The sequence below is a fragment of the Canis lupus genome, chromosome 19, assembly GCF_003254725.2.
Source record: "Canis lupus dingo isolate Sandy chromosome 19, ASM325472v2, whole genome shotgun sequence".
Lineage (NCBI taxonomy): Eukaryota > Metazoa > Chordata > Mammalia > Carnivora > Canidae > Canis > Canis lupus.
The window spans coordinates 51,593,038-51,605,538 of NC_064261.1; the positions used below are offsets into that span (position 1 = coordinate 51,593,038).

At 53.0% G+C, this 12,501-nt stretch overlaps 1 protein-coding gene across 10 annotated transcripts in view; it reads left to right on the top strand.

Annotated features, from left to right (window-relative positions):
- The first annotated feature begins 2,989 nt into the window (after positions 1 to 2,989).
- The window catches only part of LYPD6B (LY6/PLAUR domain containing 6B), a 249,435-nt gene continuing 239,923 nt past the window's right edge, over positions 2,990 to 12,501 (top strand). For 8 of the 10 annotated variants that reach the window (XM_049097249.1, XM_049097245.1, XM_049097244.1 and 5 more), the window contains exon 1: positions 3,450 to 3,730. The gene's annotated coding sequence lies outside the window, so the exon portion shown is untranslated. Of the gene's footprint in view, positions 3,162 to 3,449; positions 3,731 to 12,501 lie in introns of those variants that run through there. The other 2 variants (XM_035702331.2, XM_049097248.1) reach the window with 2 other exon arrangements.

Below are 12,501 nucleotides of genomic sequence, written 5' to 3' on the forward strand. Positions count from 1 at the left end.
CTAAAATCAACGGAGTAAATCTGAGAAATTTGAGCCATCCCATTGGCTTTATCCAGGATTCCTGAAGCCGAACGAGCGGGGGGGTGGGGGGGGGGTGGGGGGGGGGGCGGGAGGGGGGGAGGCTGGGGTGGGGGAGTGGGGGGTGGGAGGGAGCAGCCCCCGGGGTGCAAGGCCTCGGGCAGGAGGGATGCGGCTAGGCCAGGCCACCCTCCCGTGGGGGCGGGGGTGGTGGTGGTGGTGGTGGATGGAGGAGGGGAGGGTGGAGAGAGGTGGGGGGGGTGGATGGAGGGGGGATGGATGGAGGGTGGAGGGAGGGGGGTGGATGGAGGGGGGTGGGGGGGGAGGCCTGGGCCCTTGGTTAAGAAATCACAGCCCAGGCACCTGGGGGCTCAGCGGTTGAGCGTCTGCCTTGGGCTCAGGGTGTGACCCCAGGGTCCTGGGATCGATTCCTGCATGGGGCTCCCCGCAGGGAGTCTGCTTCCCTCTGCCTGGGTCTTGGCCTCTCTCTGGGTGTCTCTATGAATAAATAAATAAAATCTTAAAAAAAAAAAAAAGAAATCATACCCCCCTGAAATCAGAGCTCAGAAGAGACCTAACTAAGCACCAGCACTGTGCCAGGCGTAAAGAAGCAGCCCACTGAAGGTTGTCCTGTATTCCTCCCAGCTCCTGTGGCCACGAGATATTGTCTTCGTTTTATAGATGAGTAAACCGGGGCTCGGAGAGATTAATGTCCTTTGTTAAGTGGTGGCTGGATTTGAACCCAAACAGTCTGATAACAAAGCCAGTGAACTTAGAATTCCGGGTAACTTAATAAAGTGATGATCAGATTTGCCTTCCTGAACTCATGGCCGTTTCCGACCTTAGTATTGCTGGCCCCTTCCCTGCATCCCCCCATATTTAGTTATGATTAACTGAGCAGCTACTATGTACCAGGAACTATCCTAGGGCCTTTACATCTATTGTTTCATTGAAAAATGTGCTCAGGAAACGATGTACAGTGTTAATGCACGGACTGAGCCCTACGCAAAGGTAGGAAAAGAGGGTAAAGACTATCCCGAGGCTCAGAGACTCTTTTTTTTTTTTTTTTTGGTTTTCCTTTGGATGATTTCTCTTCCACTATATGATCACAGAACAAGAGATAGAGAAAAAACTGAAGATTTCTTAGTTCAAATATCACTTTCCTAGGGACTGGTAGAGAAGAGTAACACGCATGGTCATTTGCAGGCGTTAATTTATTCTAGATCCTTCAAAAAGCCTGTCAATGGTTTTGTCCTATTTCCAGCGTGTCTTCAGACATTAGCTGGCTCTCGACGCCACCCGTCTGAGCCCCATGAAAGATAGCGAAAGAACCATTTATTGAGCAGGTGCTTAGTGCGTGGCGCTGTGCTCAAGCATCTCCTATGCATTATTTCACTTAACCTCACGATGGTACCAGGCCTTCATGTTTCAGGTAAACCCTTTCAGGCAAAGAAACTCCAGCAGAGATCTTGCCTGATTTCATGCTCGCAGGTGTCCCAAGTGGGGGAAATGCACAGTTAGACAATTAGGGGAAGTGCCCAGGGCTACAGCAAGCCCTGGGAGGGCTGGGGTGGGGTGGGGGGTTGGGAGAGAGAGAGAGAGAATGAATGAATGTCAGGGCAGAACTTGTGCCTTCCTGATGAAGATTCCCAGGCCCGTTTGGGTGGCATCACTTACCAGACTGGCTCAGCCAAGATCACACGCAGAGTGGGAGGATCCTAAATCACAGGGGATCACATGCTCCGCCGACTGAAACCGGCCACACACAAGAAGGGCCCGGCCCACTTTGTGTAGATGAGAATTGGAGGGGCCCCCGAGCCCAGCCCGTGTGCTGGTTCCATGGCTGTCCCGATGGCAGGACCCTTCACAGCCCCACCCTGGGACCCAGCCTCCCCGCCTACCACGTAGGGGATACGGCTGGAGGAGGGCACACCTAGGCGGGGCGTTCTCTGTGACTTTTTGCCAGGTTGGCCTTGCCCAGTGTGAAGCCACCAACCAGGCCACACCACATCTGAGACGCCCATCTGTGCAGGGCTTGCTGATAAGGCAGGATGGGGTGGGGGTCCAGGCCCTAAATGAGCCTATTGGGGCAGGGCTGGAGCCGGCCACTTGGCCATGACCTCACCTTAGCAGACAGCCTCTGATTGTGGCCTTTGAGGCTTAATAGACCGTCGTGGAAGTGGACTGACATAGTTCTCAGTACGAATGTTCTCCACGCAATTTTACAGTTATACGGTGTTTCCTGTAGCGCGCTTATAATGGATTTCTTTAATGAATCTTGAAATTAATGTATGAGTAGCAGCATCACACATCATTGTGCGTGTGTGTATACGGGCGTGTTAAAGCATTCATTTGTTCGATGGAAAGAACATACACTTTGTACGTAGCCTATTTTGATACATCTTTTTTTAATGGATTTTATTTTATTTATTTTACATAATAACCTCTATACCGAACACAGGGCTCAAACTCACAAACCTGAGATAAAGGCTCGCATGTTCTACTGACTGAGCCAACCAGGTGCGCCGCAACCCTTTTGTTTTGTTTTCACATTTTTTTCCCCAACCATCAAGGCCTCAGTACGTGTGGGTGGCTCATACGACACTAGCCCTCAGAGAGGCCTGGAAAGACGGACTAGAGATCTCAGCAGGGGGCCAAATCCAATCCCCATTTCCGTGGAAGGTCTTTTTTTAAAAAAATATTTTATTTATTGATTCATGAGAGACACAGAGAGAGAGAGAGAGGCAGAGACCCAGGCAGAGGGAGAAGGGTCCCTGCGGGGGCCCGATGCAGGACTGGACCCCGGGACCCCGGGTCACGCCCTGGGCTGCAGGCGGCGCTAAGCCGCTGGGCCCCGGGCTGCCCTTCCGTGGGGGTCCTATTCCCGCCTCGGGGCCCAGCAGCACCTCGGACGCCCCAGGCTCGGCTCTGCTACCCGCGGCGGGATCCGGGATCCGGGATCCGGGATCCGGGATCCGGGACCCGGGCGGGTCTTACCCACTGGGCTGTGTGCACAGGTGCCAGCTGGCGGGACAGCCTTGTATTCGGGGTACCCCTGCCCGTGACGTCGTGGGCAGGCAGCGGTTTGCCGGACGGCTTAGGGGATGCCCGGGGGTGCGGCGTCCCCCCAGCCAGCTGCGCAGGTGCGGGCGGCCCCGGGCCTGCAGGGACTCAGGCTCGAGCGCGGGCCCGGGCGTCAGGGGGTGCGGGCTCGGCGGGCTCGGCGGGGGCTCCTCCGCTCGCATCCGGAGCGGCTCGTTTTACCGAAGGGTTGGGGTCGTCGGAGGCGCGGGGGCGCGGCGGGGGCGTGGGGAGGGGCCGCTCCCCCGGGGCCGGGCGGCCGCACCTGCGCGCGCGGCCCAAGCGCTGTCACCGGGCTCCGCGCCGCCTCTCGGGCTGCACCCCTCCCCCAGGGGGCTGTCCTCCCCGCGGTCCGCCGCCGGTCGCTGGCTGGGCCGACGGCAGCTCGCCCGCCCCCCTGCGACCCGGGAGGACCCCCAGGTGCCCAGGGGCCCCACCTGTCCCGGCCGGTCGGTGCGCGCGCCCCAGGTGCTCGGCGGGGAGGAGCCGCCCCCGTGGGCCCCGCCCCGCGCGGCCGCAGCTCGGACCCAGGCGGGGAGCGGGAGCCGGAGCGGGAGCGGGAGCCGGAGCCTGGCGGGAGCCGGAGCGGGAGCCGGGGCCGGGCGGGGGCGCCCACAGGCCGGCGGCGCAGGTGAGCGGGGTCCGCGGGCGCAACACCTGGGCACGTCTGCACCGGGCGGGGCTCCTGCGTGGCCAGGGCGCCGCCGAGCACGGCTGGCGTGGGGCTGGCGGGGCGGGGGCGCTGCGGAGAGCGCGGGGCGGCGGGGGAGGGGGTCCGGGCAGGGGGGGGTCCGGGCGGGGCTGCGGGGGGTCCGGGCGGGGGGGGGGGGCTGCGGGGGTCCGAGCGGGACTGTGTGTGTGTGTGTGTCGGGGTAGGGGGGTGTCGGGGCGGCGGGACTGCAGGGGGGGCTCTGGGCGTGGGGGGGAGTGTCCGGGCGGGGCTGCGAGGGTCCGGGAGGCGGGAGCGGAGGGCAGCTCCCTGTGCGCCCGCGGCTCTGCACTGGGTCGAAGCCGGGTCCTCCCGCTCCGCACCCCTCCCGGCCCCGCCCCCCGGACTCCGCACCCCTCCTGGCCACGCCCCTACAGGCCACGCCCACCCACCTCCAGGCCCCGCCCCCTCCCGGCCCCGCCCCCGGACTCCTCACCCCTCCTGGCCCCCGCCCCTACCGGCCCCGCCCATCCGCCCCAGGCCCCGCCCCTCCAGGCCCCGCCCCCTCCCGGCCCCGCCCCCGGACTCCTCACCCCTCCTGGCCCCCGCCCCTACCGGCCCCGCCCATCCGCCCCAGGCCCCGCCCCTCCAGGCCCCGCCCCCTCCCCGGCCCCGCCCCCTCCCGGCCCCGCCCCCGGACTCCTCACCCCTCCTGGCCCCCGCCCCTACCGGCCCCGCCCATCCGCCCCAGGCCCCGCCCCCTCCAGGCCCCGCCCCCCGCACTGCTGCTGCGGAGGCCACGGGCGCAGGCGGCGGGGCCCGGGGCTGGGGGCGGGGTCGCTCGGAGGCTGGAGGGCGGCGGCCTGTGCCCCGGGGCGCGGGGCGGGCTTGGGGGCGCCTCCACCCGCCAGAGCCAGCGGCCCGAGGGGGAGCGGGGAAAGCCCTCGAGCGCCGCCCAAATTCTAGTTCCCAGCCGCGTGGCCTTGCGCAGCGTGACCTCGCGGATGCTCAGTTTCCCCGAAGGCAAAATGGGCATTTTTTTTAAAAAAGATTTTATTTACTTATTCATGAGACACAGAGAGAAGCTGAGACCCAGGCAGAGGGAGAAGCAGGCTCCCTGCAGGGAGCCCGACGCGGGACTCGATCCCGTGACCCGGGGTCACTCCCTGGGCTGGAGGCGGCGCTAAACCCCTGAGCCCCCGCGGGCTGCCCCAAAATGGGCATTTTGATCGTTAAAATAGCTTTAAGTTACCTGATGTCCCTAAAGCACACGGCCCAGAGCTGGGGAAGGTCCTGTGCACTTTCCCTGCGTGGTGACACAGCCCTGGTCTCCTCCCAGGGTCTCCGCGCCTCCCAACAGGAGGGGGATCCTCAGAGGCTCAGATGACGCTCCTTGGGGGGAAGCCCGGGGGTGGGGGTTCAGGGCTGCCATTTGGTTTTTTTTTGTTTTTTTTAAGATTTTATTTATTTATTTTATTTATTTCACGAGAGACACAGAGAGAGAGGCAGAGACAGGCAGAGGGAGCAGCAGGCCCCACGCAAGTAGCCGGACAGGGGACCCCATCCCGTGACCCCGGGTCACTCCTCGGGCCAAGGCAGGTGCTCCACCCCGGAGCCCCCGGGCGTCCCTGGCATTTGTTTTTAAATCACTGACTGGTTCACTGCTAGGCTGCGTGCAGGCTGCTCTAGCTCCTGCTGCCATCCTAGGGGCAGACGATTGACAGGTGCCAGGACACAGGCCCCGCACCCAGGGGTGTCACCGGCCGGCTGGCATCATTCTCCACTGTGTTTGTCAGAGTTCTTTTGAGTTGGGTGTTGGTCCCTTGAGAATCACCTGAATGCAGTATTAGAAATGCAGTGGCTGAAATGAAAAAGGCTGACGGTTGTGGCCTCAGGTATAGCTGCATCCAGGAGCTCATAGGATGAGGTCGTGAGGCTCATTCTCGCTCATATATATTTTGGGGCTTTTCACCTGCTGTGTTGACTGATTTTTAGTGTGGAGGGTAAATAGTACCGGGACCCTCAAGGTTGTCTGCTCCTTCAGAGAGGGCAGGGGTGGGGGCTCGCTCCTCTTCCAGCGGTATCATCCTCATAGCGTATCTTACCGATGTAATAGACCAAAGAGGGGCCAAGCCACCTCAGGATATAGGGAGTGGGTGTCCCCAGGAGGAGTGACTACCCAGGAGCCACCAGGGCCCAGGGGATTAGTTCAGCTCAAGTTCAGGTGATGGAGACTGGGGAGGGCTGCTTCCCCGTGAGAAGTGTGTTCTCAGCAGATAAAAATAGGACCCGTCCCCTGCACCCTCTCTGCCCTTGCTCACTGCCACCTAAACCAAGTCCACAGGACGGTGTAGACAACCTGGGCCCCCGTTCAAGGCTGTCAGTCATCCGGTCTTTATACTATTTCCCATGTAGTGTAAGGATCTTAACAGCTGTATGTTTCCAATCCTTCTATCTTTCATGTTTATTGTTACTATCATCTCCCTTTTACATATGTTGTAAATAAAACATTGCTGTTATTTTTCTTTAGACCAGGGGTTAGCAGTTATTTTCTCTAAAAGCCCAGAAAGTAAATATTTTTGGCTTTGAGGCCATATTTGGTCTCTGCTATAGAATTTTTCTTTCTTTCTTTTATAAACAACACTTAAAGAATATAAAAAATTATTCTTAGCTTATAGGTCATATTAAAGGAGACTATGGGCTGGATTTGGTTTGTAAATCATACTTTGCTGACTCCTGCTTTAAATATTCAGTTATCTTTTATAGCAATTAAAAATAAGAAGAAAGATGAATTGCTTTTGACTTTCATTTATTCCATTTCCAGCACTTTTCATGTCTTTGTGTAGATCCAGCTTTTTGACATTATATTACTTCTGCCTGAAAAGCTTCATTTAGCATTTCTCATAGTGTAGGTGTCCTGGCCATGAATTCTCTTAGTTTTGGTTTGTCTATGCCAGTCCTTTTTCTCCTTTATTTTTGAAAGATATTTTTACTGGGTATGGAATTTTGAGTGACAGTTTATTTTTTCTTTAAGCACCTTAAAGATATTGCTTCATTGGCTTCTAACATTGCATGCTACTGACAAGATGTCTTCTATAATCCTTATCTTTGTTCTTTTATACTTAATGTTTTGTTTTTATGCCACTGCATTCAATATTCTTTTTGTCTTTGGTTTAAGCTGTCTTCACGTGCACATGTATGCACATTCTTGGTACTCATCCTGCTTGATTGTTCTTGAGCTTCTTGGACCTGTGGTTTGGTGCCTGTCATTAATTTTAGAAAATTCTCAACAGTTATTTCATAAAATATTTCTTTTGCTCTGTTCTCTTTTCTCCTTCTAAAACTTGATTACACCTAGATTGGAAATTTTAATTTGTTCCACAGCTGTTGAACACTCTTAATTTTTGTTTCATTCTTCCGTTTGTTTCTTCTTGTTTTAGTGTGGATAGTCCTGTTGACCTGTTCTCAAGGTCACTGACTCTTTCCTCCACTGTGTCAAATCTGCTAAGGAATGTTGAAAGCAGTCTGCATTTCTGTTACTCTGTTCAGCTTTTCACGTTTTTCCATTTTATTCTCTCTTAAAGTTCCTATCTTTCTGTTAAAATTTGACGGTTAATCTTTCATGTTGCCCACTCTTTCTTTTAGGATATTTTACAGTTAAAGTTATTTAAAATTTAGTGTCTGATACCTTCAACATCTGTGTTATATCTGAGTTTGGTTCAATTCATTGCCACCATGTGGCAGGGATGTCTTTTTCTTGACTTTTCTTAAAAAAAATTTTTATTATTTTTTCATGAGAGACACAGAGAGAGAGGCAGAAGCATAAGCAGAGGGAGAAGCAGGCTTCCTGTGGGGAGCCCGATGTGGGAGGTGATCCCAGGACCCCAGGATCATGACCTGAGCTGAAGGCAGATGCTTAACCACTGAGCCACCCAGGTGCCCCTTTTCTTGCTTCTTGTATGCTCTCTATGTTTTGTTGAGAACTGGACACCCTGTGTAGGACATGGGAGTCTAAAATAAATAGTTCTTATGTCTGGAAATGGGAGTGCCTTTCTATTTCTGCTAGACCATGAGTGTGGGGGCTTGATCACTCTAATCAGGATTTGAACTGAATTAGAGGTTTCTTGTTGGTATGGTTCTTCTCCGTGCACCACCCACTTCTAGTTCCTCTTGTTATACTTTGAGTTTAGAGTTGGGGCTGGTGTGCTAGAGAATTTTGTCTAATGTCTATCTCAGTGTCAGTCTTAGGTCTTCCTTTAGCCTCACAGTGGTCTGGCTCCATGCTCTTCCACCCTTCCAGCAGTATTCTGTTGTTATTTGCTACTTGATGCCTGTTAGCCAGTGTCCAGGTGCATCTGCCTCAGGTAAATACGTGCTTGTCTCCCCTCTTCCTATAGGTGTCTGGTTCTTAGTTTTAGGGCTAGTTTGTTTCCCTGTGACCTCAACTTTCAGTGGATTCAAGAAAGTTCTGGACTTGCCATTTATCTTGTTTTTTATTTGTTGTGAGCATGGGAGTGAGGCTCTTCATTTAAATCCTGAGGCTGTTTCCCTTTCCTCTGTGCTTTATAAAATGCCATTTATACATTTTGTACCTATAAATCAGTGGTTTTCAACTCTGGCCTAAAGAACATTAAACAAAATACAAATTTGGGGCCCCAGTGTTTTAATTGATATATTTGGGGATCCAAGCATGGGTATCTTTTAAATGCTCCACAGGTAATTCTGATGTCTATCTAGGCTGAGAACCCTGGTCTAAGTCTCCCTAACAGTTTTCCCCATCACAGAGATGCTATTCCAGCATAAACCATCAAATAAAATTTGAGGCTGTATACATTCACCCTTGTGACTCCATGGGGTTATTTTCTCCAAATTGTGCCTTCAGGAATAGTTGATTGCCTCTGATCCAGACTGATAGTGTCATAGAATGGGGAGAAAACAGAGTTCATCTCATTTAACTTTCTACTAAAATGAATATCCTCCATGTCAATCTATGGCTTTGGCGCTGCTTGAAGTCTCTCAGGGGCTGCAAACTCTCTGCTGTTCAAAACGATAAACCTCAGCGTGAGATAGTTTTATTTGTTAGAGATGTTTTCCTTCTATTGAATTGAAATGACTCCTTCTATAATATCTCAAATAATTCGTCTGATTTGCAGCCTCGCAGAGTGTTTTGACAAGTATCTGTGTGCATGATGCAGGACGTGTTCACACGTGCATACACGCGTGCATGTATACACGCTCATACGACAGGCATTTTATGAAACAAAATTTACTGTAAGTCTTGTACCTCTGAATTGATTTTACGACCCACCAACGGGTTGTCTTTTTGCAGTGTGGAAGATGCTTCTCCAGCCCATCTTTCACTAGACAAGCTCTCATTGCAAAGGTTTCAGCACAGCTGTCCTGGTACCTCAGCTTGGCCTGGTGTCATGCTGCTTCCTTTGGCCATGTTTCAGCTTCCCCACTGCTCTGGCCAGTGTCACACACTAGTTGGGCTGCACTGTGTGGCATGTTCTGCAAATCAGTGGCTGCGTGCAGAGACCGGGGCTTTAGGTGGGCAGATCTGTGCAGAGCAGAGGAAGGGCGCCTTGTCTTTTGGTAGACACTGTATCCAGCTGTGTGGCCCAACCTCAGTGGGATGGGAACTGCAGCCATCTCTTGAGGAACACTGTTGAGGGCTTTGTGATTGTTATGTGTCCTCCCACTTTTGCCCTATTGATAATGCATTATCCTAATTAGCTATGTGTGTATGTTTATTTTCTGAAAGACGCTGAATGCCGTAGACGTCAAGAAGAAATTAAAAAAAATTTTTTTAAAGATTTTATTTATTCATGAGAGACACAGAGAGTGAGAAAGGCAGAGACCCAGGCAGAGGGAGAAGCAGGCTCCATGCAGGGAGCCTGACGTGGGACTCGATCCCGGGACCCCGGGGTCACGCCCTGGGCTGGAGGCAGGCGCTAAACTGCTGAGCCACCCAGAGATCCCCAAGAAGAATATTTCCTTCTTTCTGTCCATGGTGGTCAGCACAACAAAATTAATTTCTTGCAGTAGCTCTAGAAAGCTGTATTCCCAGTCAAGAAACGCTGGCCTTTTAGCACTATTGCTCTGCTGACAGTCGTGCTATCAACTTATCTACTCACGAGCACAGGGCTTGACAGCCATGTGTTTGCTTTGGGAAGTAGATAAGCTGGACGGGTTAGATGAACTTGTCCCCTTAGACAAGTGCCCATGCGTAAGACGCCGTGTCAGGTGCCAGCGAGATGCCTTGTGTTTTACAGCCTGCGGCCTGACCAGGGACACGTGACCTGCAAGGTGGGTGTCCGTGGGTATGCGGTGGGTAGGTGCTCCTGGAGGCCGCAGGGGAAAGGAAGGCCGCACGGGGGGCAGGAAAGACTTGATTTGGGCCTTGGAGGTAAGCATCAGACACATGGAGCGGAAGGTGTTGGGGGGGCATTTGGAGGGAGGAGCGCGCTATTTTAGTAGGCTCCCACGCCCTGCAAAATCCCTGCTGCCTCTGGGAGTGACTTGGATCCGTGGGGCTTGGGAGAACTGTAGGTGGGATGTAGAGGAGGATCTAACTTACGTGATTTCTATAGCGAGGTTGGCCATGCACAGGCGGTAATAGGCGCAGCCCCCAGCCCCATCCCACGCCTCCGCCTCCGGGGCTCTGCCTCTGACCGGGAGGTCGTGTGTGTTCTGGAAGCTCCCTCTCATCCTAGTGAGGCTCAGCTTTCCGGAGGCGAGTTCAGGGCTGGCAGCGTTAGCTTTAGCAACACTGGGGTCTTGCTCTAAAACCCCACGGAAGTCTCCAAGCCGCGATCCATAGCCACTGACCCAACTTTTCCTACTTTCTCTTCTCTGAGGTCTCGTGAGCAGACCTAGTATTAAGAAATGAACTTTCTCGGGGGGCGCCCGGGGGGCTCAGTGGTGGAGCCCCTGCCTTGGGCTCAGGGGGTGACCCCGGGGTCCCGGGATCGAGTCCTGCACCGGGCTCCCCGCAGGGAGCCTGCTTCTCCCTCTGCCTGGGTCTCGGCCTCTCTCTGTGTCTCTCATGAATAAATAAATAAAATCTTTAAAAAAGAAGCGTGCATTCTCAAAGCGTGCTGCATCTACCACTCTCGGAGACCGACTCCATCCTGAGGCCCTTCTGAGTGTCCTTCTTCATACGAAACAGTGACACCATCAAATACTGCATAAAGGTCAGCGGCTGCCTCGCTGGTGTCGCACTGGGGACGTTCGGGGAGCGTGTTCTGTGGTGAAGAACAGGGATGGAAGAACGTTATGGAGAAGACACGGCAGGGAGGGGGGGTGTTCCGTGTCCTGGGGGGAGGCAGCTCCTCTGATCGCAGCCAGGGGACAGCAATGAGGCCTGGGGCCCCACCGCCCGGCCTGCACGGGAGGGATCCGGATTGCGGAGAGGCGGGCTCCGCTCTTGCAGTCCCGGGGGCAGAGGCGGCCTCTCTGCTGGGAGGAACCGCGACCTGAAACAGGTGCCATCGAGATGACTCGAGATGACTCGCTACAGTTCCCTTTTTGCCTCGGCAGCCAGGAAGTGCAGAGCTAAGTGTAAACACACTCAACCACGTGAGGACTTTATTTCAAGTCCTAAGTAAAAAGATTTCCCATCTGAAATTAGATAATTTCACCTTTTTCTTTTTCTTTTTCTTTTTCTTTTTCTTTTTTTTTTTTTTTTTTTACCTTTTTCAAAAGAGTATCTTTTTGTTTTTTTGTTTTTTTTACTACCAGGGTGATACATGTTCATTGTAGAAAATGTGGAAAAGGACAGATTGCCCCCCGCCAATCAGCTGTTTTCCCGCCACACAGATAGTCACGTTGAACCATTCTCGTTTCTTCTGAGCATGTTTGTCTGTATATGTGCGTATCTATATATGTTTACAAAAATGAAATGATCCCTTTCAACTGTATTAAAACTCTTTTTTTAAAGCTTGACCTTTAAAATCATTTTCCATGTCATCATATATTCCTGTACAACATTATTTTTATTTTTTATGCATTTTTAATTTTTAAAAAAATTTATTCATGAGAGACAGAGAGAGAGAGAGGCAGAGACCCAGGCAGAGGGAGAAGCAGGATCCACGCAGGGAGCCCGATGCAGGACTCAATCCCCGGGGTCATGCTCTGAGCTGAAGGCAGATGCTCAACCGCTGAGCCCCCCAGCCGTCCCCACAACATTATTTTTAATGGCCAACGTATTTCCTCATGAGGCTGTACCTTGCACGTTTAGCTTGAACTCAGTTTTTTACTATTATAGACAACTCTTGTCGTGTGCATTCTTGTAGCTAAATCTCTGTGCAGATCCGCAATGATTTCCTTAGAATAGAAATTCTAGAAGTGACACAATTAAATACCTAAAATAATGAAATAATATTTTTAAGGCTCTAGCTTTATATTCCCGTCTTGCCTCCAGAAAACATAAACTAATCTATTTTATCACCTAAACTCTTGAGAGTGCCTCTTCCCCCAGCCACCTCCAGGACTGGGATCATGATTTGTTAAAATCTGTATTAGGCAGCAGCATGACTGGCTTTGGGCCAGGTGTGGAGGATTTATGAGGACCCCGTGAAGCAATTATGGATCTGGACAAAATGAACAGAGACAGCCTTTAAAAAAAAAAGATTTTATTCATTTGAGAGAGAGAGAGAGCGAGCGCGTGAGTCCGGGGAGGGGCAGGAGCAGAGAGTGCAGCAGGTGCCCGCCCAGCAGGGAGCCGGTGCCGCAGGACTCGATCCCGGGCC